This window comes from Rattus rattus, chromosome 4 (genome assembly GCF_011064425.1).
Source record: "Rattus rattus isolate New Zealand chromosome 4, Rrattus_CSIRO_v1, whole genome shotgun sequence".
Classification (NCBI taxonomy): Eukaryota; Metazoa; Chordata; class Mammalia; order Rodentia; family Muridae; genus Rattus; species Rattus rattus.
The window spans coordinates 141,236,313-141,246,310 of record NC_046157.1 but is presented as its reverse complement, the minus strand read 5'-3'; the positions used below and the strand labels follow the sequence as shown (position 1 = coordinate 141,246,310).

Below are 9,998 nucleotides of genomic sequence, written 5' to 3'. Positions count from 1 at the left end.
ATGAGCTCAGCTATGAAATGTAAGAAAGACCAATACATGTGTGTTATTAGCAGACTTCTTCATCACATGTCCTTCATGTGCTTGCTTTAGCAGAACATCTCTTGTGTCTGTGTCAGGTAAATGCCATTTCAGGAGTCTGCCTTAGTCTTTCACCTGTGTCCACTTCAGGAAAACACTCCTTCCTGTGTTTGCCCCAGCAAAACACCATCCAACACAACTGAATTTCCAAAGAACCCTTACGTTTCTACGTCAGAGTGTTAGGCTACTAATCATTCAGATGTTCATAGGTCAGAACAGTGATTGAAGAGACATAGCCTCTCTTCTCTGCCACCTACACATATGATACAGCAGCCACACCTACAATTCCTCTAGGGACAGGTACTAATATGCTTCCATAATAATTAGGAACTCCTGATTTCACTTTTTTTCTATGATAAAATAATGAAGATCATATAATATAAATTTCTGCCAAGTTCTAATCTTTGGCATATCATTTTGGGAGCTATAGTGCCCTTTTATAAATTTGTTAGTATCACATGACTGTTAGATAGTCTACCCAGTGTTTTTTTATGTGTATGAATGTTTGCCTGTGTGTGTGTGTGTGTGTGTGTGTGTGTGTGTGTGTGTGTGTGTGTGTGTGTTACCATGTGATTACCTGATGTCCATAAAAACCAGAAGAGAGCATCAAGGCCCCACGAGTTGGAGTTACAGATGACTGTAAGTCACCATATTGGAGTTGAGTTTCAAATCTGGTCCTTGGAAGAGCAGCAGTGCTCTTCACCACTGGGCCATCACTACAGCCCTTCTACCCAGATATACCCAGATGAGAGGCAAATAACAGCCTTGACTTTAACATATTTTTCAAGAGAGAATATTTTTAAGCTACATAATTAATGTTCAATATTTTATCATTGCTTGACTGAATAGCCAAAAGACCTAGGATAGAACCAAATATGACTCACAAGAAAAAGTCAATGAAATGATTCCTTGTAATATTCTGCTATATATTTAGATCAGTACTTAGCCCGAATCATTATTCAGAGAGACTTCCTCCAGCAATGAAGGGATGCAGAGGCCCACAGCTAAACATTAGGTGGAGATTAAGAGCTTCACAGAAAAGGGGAGAGGAAAGATTGTAGGAGCCAGGGGTCAAGGACACCACAAAAATATATAATCAACTAAGCAGGACTCATAGGGGCTCACAAAGACTTAAACAACAAACATGAATCCTACATAGGTCTAGGTAGGTTCTCTGCTTAAATATTATGGTTGTATAGCTTGCTGCTCTTGTGAGGCTAACAATGGGAGCAGTAGGTATCTCTGACTCTTTTGCCTTATTTTAAGATCCTTCTCCTCCTACTAGGTTGCCTTGGTCTTACTGTATCTTGCTATACCATATTCGGTTGATATCCTTAGGAGGACTGCTCTTTAATGAAGGAAAAGAAGGGTGATCTGGGGAAGAAGGAATGAGGTAGAGGAAGTAGGAGTAGTGTAGGGAGTGGAAACTGTGGTTGAGGTGTAATGTATAAGATAAGAATAAATAGAGACAGACAGAGACAGAGAGAGACAGAGAGAGACAGAGATTCAGACAATCTTATTCTAAGTCATATAACTCATTTCTCATTTCTCATAATATCCAAATGTCTTGCTGTAGGTTTTTCTGCCTGCTTTGCTTTCTTTTTAAATGTGTTATGGAGATATGCATGGAATACAGGTACCCATAGACACCAGAGGGATCAGCTTGACACAGAGCTGTCGTTGTAGGTAGTTATAATCTGGGAATCAGGCAGGGATCCTGTCAATAGTAGTCCACACTTTTAACAGCTGACCATCTCCTCAGCACGACTCTAACTACTTCCACCATCTCAATCCTTCATTTCCTATCCTGTGCTCCTGACATAGCAGCAGACTCCAGTGTTTATTTTCCAACTCTCACACACAGTTTTCTTCCCTGAGACCTGGTAAAATTGTCCTTCTCCATGCCTAGAAATCCTTGTTCATCTCATCTCAGGCGCTACGTCTCAGCTCACATATCATCCATCTACCCAGTTACTTACTGTCCACAAAATAATCTCTTTGTATCATCTCCATAACACTCCATTCTTTGAGATGTTTATTGATTTATTACATGATTTCTAAACATTATGTCATCTCTGACACATCATTCGTCTTGTTCATCAGTTTATCTCCAAGGTGCATGGCAAATTCTTAACATTTTAAATACCTCTTATTTGAATGCATAAGTAAATGCAGCTAAATTAACAGAATTTCAAGACAAGCAACCACGAGTCTATATAATATTAAATATTATATAAATGCTTTCAAAATTTATTGTGCTCTGTCCTATCACATTTAAAAGATTTATTGGAAATGTTCTTCTTCGGTATTTATACACAAGCATGACTAGGACTCCTGTGATTCATCTGGAATCATACATCTCTTGTACTAAATTATGTTCCTGGCTACCAAGAAACGTAGGCTCAAGTTGAAGACTTAGTTTCAAAAGACAGAAATACATGGTGAACATTTGAAGTGTCGTAGTTAACCCTGGGTCACATGTGATATTTATTTACATATCTGATAATTTTATTTTAATGGTCTTATTTTATGTTCTCTATGAATACTATTGCAAAACCTAAAATAAGTTAGTAAAATCAACAACCAAATAAACTATGTAAGTTCATTTAACAATGGGCAACATAGCTTAGAAGTCCATCTTTACAATTGTTTCAAGTGTTTCTCCCCTTTAAACCAAGGTGACTTTTAAATTCTTTTGACTATAAATCAAATTTTAATGAAACACTCTTATGGTATAACATAATTAGTTCATAGCATCAATCCAGTAAGTAAACCCTCTATCTGTGTTTATATACGTTTTCTAAAATATTAAGACTAGAAATTAACTAGTCCAACAATAAATTTGACTAAATAATCTGCCTAATAGACCTTTATTAAATTCACAGGATGAACACATGTCCTTTTATGACTTAAGACTCCGTGAAAGAGTAAAGCAGTTATTAAAGGCTGTGGACAGAAACAAAATTGATCCAATCCTCTCCCTAGTCTGGAGTTATACCTGTTCACAGTCAGAAGCTGCAAAACTCTTTATATAACAGGGGCCCCCTCCTTACAAGAACAAAGAAAGCATCAATGATACTCAACTCCATAAATATCAAGAGACAGTTTGTGCCATGCTTCTAGGATGTACAATTCTTCTGGGCACAGATTCATCAACTGCATGATGCTTTTGTATTGATTCTAAAGTGTTTTTTGGATGAACTTTGAAAGCCATTTGCTGAGTGTGGGATTCTGTAAGCTTGGGGTTGTCAATAGGCATGTTTTGCTGCAATTAATAACTATATGCTCATGCACCTGTGGAGAAGATGAAGCATCTTTCTAATTTCATGTTCAGCAATAAACATGAGCGACCGTCTGCATGATTCCTCTTTTGATTCCAGCTGCCAACAGCTTGGAAAGCTTTGAGGCCAGCTAACTCTACCCTCACTCATTAGCTGGTGTCCCCATTTATTTTTCTGCCTAAATGGGTAGAGAAGTCATTTTGTTTAGCTCATTCGGATCTGTTGAGAAAGATACCAGCAAATCAACACCTGTCACTTTTCAGTAAATCCTAAGAGGAAATGGGCTTTGTAGCAGCATTGCCTTGGCAGCACACAGAATGCTCAAGGTTTGAAGTAAATGCCTAGATTCTGTGGAGCAGCCATCCACAACTCCAAGCCAGGGAGGGGGTGCCTATGTGGCTATTATGGATTATAATTAATCCAAATCACTCAGAAGACAAATAAATTTAATTATGGGTTCTTAGTTTCTAAGAACTCGCCAATTATTGTTAATAGGCCTTGCCTTGATCATGGCCAGTGAGTTAAATCTGTTGAAGCTATTTTTCCAACAGTTAATTTTTTAAAAAACCGTTCTATCTTTAGTTAAGTGGGTTTTATACAGCATTGCTTTGTGGTAGCAGACAAAATGCTCTACTGACCTCAGTTTAGCCCCTGTGTTTTGAAAAATAATTTAAGGTCTCAATTTCTGGATGGTTTTTATGTAATTGGCATTACCTGCATTCAAAGAAGTCTAGCCCATATATCTGTCATAAGTCCTTCCTCTCTTATCATGGGACAGTTGGAGAGCTCCTTCTCCATTGAGTTTAGATATCACTGTGTCTGAGAACACAAGCATGGCAAAGTCTTTCAAAGTTCATATTGATTATTTACCAGATCCTATAGTGATTCCATCGTGGTTCAATCCCTTCAATGTGTATTAACAAGGGGGTTATGGATCTAATGATCATTTCATTCACAAAGGACTAAGCTCTCCCTAGCAATCAGCATTTTTAAAAAGGGTATTCAACAATGTTTATCAAGTTTTTGTCACATGCAGGTACATGTCTATAAGAGTCTCCATGACTTATCTTACTTACCTGAACTACACTTCTATAAATGAGCTGTTGTTCTTCATTGGCTAACATCTGGGGAATCTCAAGGATTTTATATACCTTGATGAACATTAGCAAGTCACTCTTAACAACAGACTTCAACCTCAAGGATCCTGCATTTTATCCATTAGATCTCCCACTTAATTAAAAAGAATATGTACTTAAACAGAGGCTCCTATTTCTTTAAAACATCTCATGTTCTTACTGTTGTAGAATATGACTAGTGGAAAATTATCAGATGTGCACATAATGTGTAGTTGCCTCTTAGAAATAGTATATCAAAATGTTAGAGACATGGTACTGGTCATCAATCCAGGAGTGTAGTCAGAATTCCCTTCTTGTATCTTTGAGGATTCATCCAGATATGTTTCCTGAAATAATTCTGTTTTGCTTTTGAGTCAGTCAAAATTACCATCATCATAGCCCTTGACCCCGATTGAATTGAAAGTATTATGTAGCCTCTGATAGCAAAACATGACTTTGTGCCATAGAGAAGCTGGGTGTGTCCTGAAAAAAAAGAAGATGCTTCTTGATTGCTGATGATGATATTTGTAATATGAATGATGATTATAGCTTGGGTGATAACTGAAGGAGAACTTCTACAAGGAAGCAATGTAAATTGTCTGTAGGTTATCTAACTGGGGTTAGGCATTGTGGTTAATTAAAGATGTGTGTAAATTCTTGGTTGAGCCTCACCTTGAAAGGAAGAACTCCACTCCTTTATCCTTAAATCTGAACTGCCCTTAGAACTTCAAGTGTTTAGCCGATGGAATACAAAGAAGGGATGTCCTGAGAATTCTAGGACAGATCCTAAGAAGACTGCCTCCACTACGGTCACTTGAAATGCTCACTCTGGAAGAAGTCAATTTCTATGTTTTGTCCCAGAGCCTGATTTATTAGAGACTTCAACTGAAGGCACTCTGGCCAAAACCCTGGCTTGGCTTTGGATTATACCTGTGAATGAAGCTATCTTGGATCTTTAGAGGAGGGGGTTGTTTCGTTTTAGGGTTTGTGATGGTATGAATATGCTTGGCCCAGGGAGCAGCACTATTAGGAGGTGTAGCCTTTTGGAGTAGATGTGGCCTTGCTGGAGAAAGTATGTCATTGTAGGGATAGGCTTGAAGACCCTCATCCCAGCTCCCTGGAAGCCAGTCTTCTGTTTGCTTTCAGAGCAAGATGTAAAACTCTCAGCAATTCCTAAACCATGCCTGCATGGATGCTGTCATACTTCTGCCTTGATGATAATGGACAGAACTTCTGAACCTGTAAAGCAGCTCCAATTAAATGTTGTCCTTATAAGAGTTGGTCATGGTGTATGTTCACATTAGAAAAACCCTAAGACAGGATTTGTCTTATTTTGTTGGATTTGTTTTTTGGTTGGTGCTGTTTACTTTGTGTTGTTTTTGAGAGAGCAACATTATAGTTCTAGCTTTGAACTTACTTTGTAACTAAGGATGACTTTGAACTTCAATCCTTTTCCACCTACCTCCTTAGTACTCTAATTACAGAGTTGTACTACTAAGCTCCTTTTGGAGGTAATTTACTTCTGATATAACATAGGCATAACTGACAGATAACTGACCTCTTTCTACTCTATATAGATGCTAACTAGTCATCTTCATCTAGATCAGCAGTTCTCAACCTGTGGGTCTCAACACCTTTGGATGTGTTGAACACTGGATTCCATATCAGAAATCCTGATTTTACCCAAACCATCAGAACCAAGCCATTATAAACACGATTGTTCAATTGGTTACTGATCATTTCTCACTCTTGATCTGTGTTCCTCTTTACTATTTAACACTAAATATTCCTATTGCATATATTCTTGCGATTTATAAATTATATTTCTTCAGGTCTCCTAGTACCATTAAAATATTAAAATAACAGCATTGTGTGACTTTTAGGGAGGAACATGGTTAAACACAAATAAATGTTACCATAACCATATTTAAAACTATTAGTGGGAGAGGATGTGTTTAGTCCTGCTTTGACTTGATGTCCGAGGGTAGTCAGGTATACAGGGGTTTGTTAGGGTGAGTCTGAAAGGAGGTAGGTGCTGTGACCTAGATGTAAAGTGAATAAATAAATAAAAAATAAAAAAATCCTGAAAATCAGATATTTCATTATGATTAATAATAGTAGCAAAATTAAAGTTATGAAGTAGCAACAAATTCATAGTTCGGGTCACCACAATATGAGTAACAGTATTAAAGGGTCAAAGCATTAGGAATATTGAGAACCACTGGTCTAGATACTCTACAGAGTAATAACAACAATCATAATGTCTACCATGTTTCACAGGTTTCTCTGTACTCAGTGTGATTTCAAGTTCAGCACTCATATTTTCTCAGTCTGCAATCACAATAATCTTATAAGTAGGGACCATTGTTCCCATGTTATAAGAGAAGCTAAGATAGGAAATATAAACAACCTGCTGAAGACCACGCATCTGCCAAGCATCAGTACCTAGATTCACAACCAAGAAAACAATATCTACATCTAGCTGTTAATTAGTTACACACCTAAAACATATCACTTTCAGCTAATTCTAATTCCTAAGGGATCAAAAAATTAATATGGTCTCTCAAGCATCCTCTCACCCAAAAACTAGGGCATTTTTTCCTCCCAAGCATAATGGTAAAATTTGTTTCTCAATCCTATAGTATTTCCAGAAATCTCCAAATATCCCAACCCCATCTAATCTCTCTGTCTCTGGTTCAGATTCATTTTCTTTTTAAAAATGAAAGTAAGCGTTCCAAAAGTTCAAATATAACTATATTGCCTTCTGCCTTAGTTATGGTTTCTATTGTTTCAATGAAACACCATGACCAAAAAGGAAGTTGGGAGGAAAAAATCATTCCCCTTATACTTTAGTAATGTTGGTCTCTTTCTAATCACCACTAATTTCTTAGTTTCAGCTAACTAGCATCAATTGTCCCAATAATATAAAAGTTTCTCTTTAGTAGTTCTGGTGTCTTCTTAATCACAGCTAATTCTTAACACCCAAATAACCAGAACCATCGAATCCTAAATCAAAATAGTCCTGATGGAGTCTTTAATTTTCTTTCTGAAATTTTACAAGCCAGGTCTCCACCTTCTATACTGCTCTCAACATTATCTTCCAAGCTCCTACAGAACTTCCCACAGATTTCTTAACACTCAATAGCTTTTCTAGCCCAAAGTTCCAAAGTCCTTTCATGATTCTCCCAAAACCATGATCAGGGATATCACTGCAATATCCTACTACACTGGTACCAACTTATCTTAGTCAGGGTTTCTATAGCTGCAACAAAACACAATGACCAAAAAGTAAGTTAGAGAGGAAAGTGTTTATTCTGGTTATACTTGCACATTGCTATTCATTACCAAAAGAAATCAGGACAGGAACTCAATCAGTACAGGAATCTAGAGGCAGAAGCTGATGTAGAAACCATGGAGAGGTGCTACTTACTGGTTTACTTCTCATGACTTGCTATGCCTACTTCCTTATTGAACCCAGGACCACCAACCCAGGGATGGCACCACCCATAATGGGATGGATCCTCCCTCATTTATCACTAATGAGAAAATCCCTTACAACTGAATCTCATGGAGTCATTTTCTCAACTGAGGGTCCTTCCTCTCTGATAACTCTAACTTGTGTCAAGCTGACACACAAAACCAGCCAGTATATCTTCTAACTTAAATACTTCAACAGCTTCTTATTGCCCTTGGCAAATGTTAAATCCTCAGCATAGCTTACAGGGCTCTTGTGAGTTAGCCCGATTTTCCTAGTCTCTCCATGCAGTCTTTGAGCTCAATGCTCCAGTTATTCTCGGCTCTCTTTAGTTCATCAAACATAGCATGCTTTTCTCTTCTCTGAGTCTTCATGCCCATTGCTCTCTGCTAAGTTCCTTCTTGTCCTCAGAGATTTGGACCTGAATGGGGCAGTGATGGAATAAAAAAAGGACAGACAGACAGAATGACACACAGACATGCTAAATTTAGATGATTTAGGCCTCTGTTCTAAAGAAACTGCAGCATTCTTGAAGCTTGGTTGATTTATTATAAAGAGTTGAACAGAAAGGAAGTATGACTTGATACAGCTGAACAAGGGAGCAGGATTACTACATAAAGATAAACAAAGTGCTAGGGTTTATAGTATATAGCTGGATCAATATATGCAAAATATAAGGATGCAATATGAATTGTATAAGGAACTTCACAGATCTAAGAGAACAGAAGGAGCTGCACTGTAAGCCAGCTTGTCAGAAAGATACTAAGGAAGGAGATAAAGAGATTTAGGGAGTGGTGATCACAGGGCAAGATCCCATCCAGCTAAGTTATTGTTTTTGCTTACAAAGGGAAGCAGACTCCTGAGTTCAAGGTCAGCCTGGGACCGAGGGAGTTTAGGTCCAGGTCTCAGTGCAGTAGGAATGGTAATTTCAGGGCAGAGTCCCACCCAGCTAGCTTATTGTCTATACTTAGCAAAGGCAACCAGACCTCTGAAGTCATTTGAAATGAAAAAAAAAATGCTTACTGTCTCTTTCTAAGAATCAAGAGGCTGGGGACGTGGGATGCAGATTCATGGGATAATCAAAAAAGAACTTGGCATAATGACTGAACTGATAGGTAAATAAAAGACTGGGGTTTTTGTCTGCAAGAGATGAGCTATCCAGAGAGGAAGTTTTAGAATAACAAGAGAAAGCAGAACATAGAGAGAACAATCTAGAAAGCTGCCTTGAAGAGAATATAGACCATCAGTTTATAACCCATGATTTGACTTCCAGTCATTTGTTTCCCACTCCCAGACACCCCTTCCTCCTCAGAGCCCCTCTCCAAGCTGAGACTGATCCTTGGCAAGAGCACACGAATTGTTCTAACTTATGGATTGCATAAAAAATAAGGTTGAGAGCCCAGGCACAAAAGAAAGCATGGCTCATGTTCCTATCCAGAAAGAGATGACAAGATCTAGCAACTAGAAGACAAAATATAAATTTAATTTCAATGATCAAACACATGGGATGATGTCATACAGGTGAAGGCAGGTACAAGATAGAATGAGGCCTGTCATTGGAAGAGAAGGAAGGATGGGCGGGAGAAAAGTTTTAGAGAGGGGAGCAGATTGGAACCAGAGAAGGAGGAGAAGCCAAGAGAACATGGAGGCAGATGTTAAGATTTCTCCCTGCACATTTACAGGCTGTTATGAATATTCTTAAGGGATGGATATTACAGGGCTTGTATGTCTAGGTGGGCAATTACATCCTATTGATTGGATCAGAGGTTATTGTGTTGTGTGTTCTTTCATGTGGTGATTTAAGTTCAAGAGCTTATGTGGTGGCTGGAGACACTAGGCCACCACAGAATTGAGATGTATATTTCTCGCATGGGGGCAACCTGCCTTGGGAACTAGATGGGTAGAGAGATTGTTGCCAGGCTCAGAGAGAAGCCATCAGCAGTGTGATATGGGATGGAGCAAAACAGGTGAGAGGCTTTGCTGACTGAGATGAAGATGTCTACCAGATATCTTGGGACGCTGCGGTGCCAAACCTAGGACAGGGTAAAA

At 38.4% G+C, this 9,998-nt stretch overlaps 1 non-coding gene across 1 annotated transcript; it reads right to left on the bottom strand.

Annotated features, from left to right (window-relative positions):
• Window positions 1-253: 253 nt before the first annotated feature.
• LOC116899865 lies at window positions 254-379 on the bottom strand. Its single transcript, XR_004387859.1, has one exon. It is a non-coding gene; the product is annotated as a small nucleolar RNA SNORA17 (small nucleolar RNA).
• Between the last annotated feature and the right edge of the window lie 9,619 nt (window positions 380-9,998).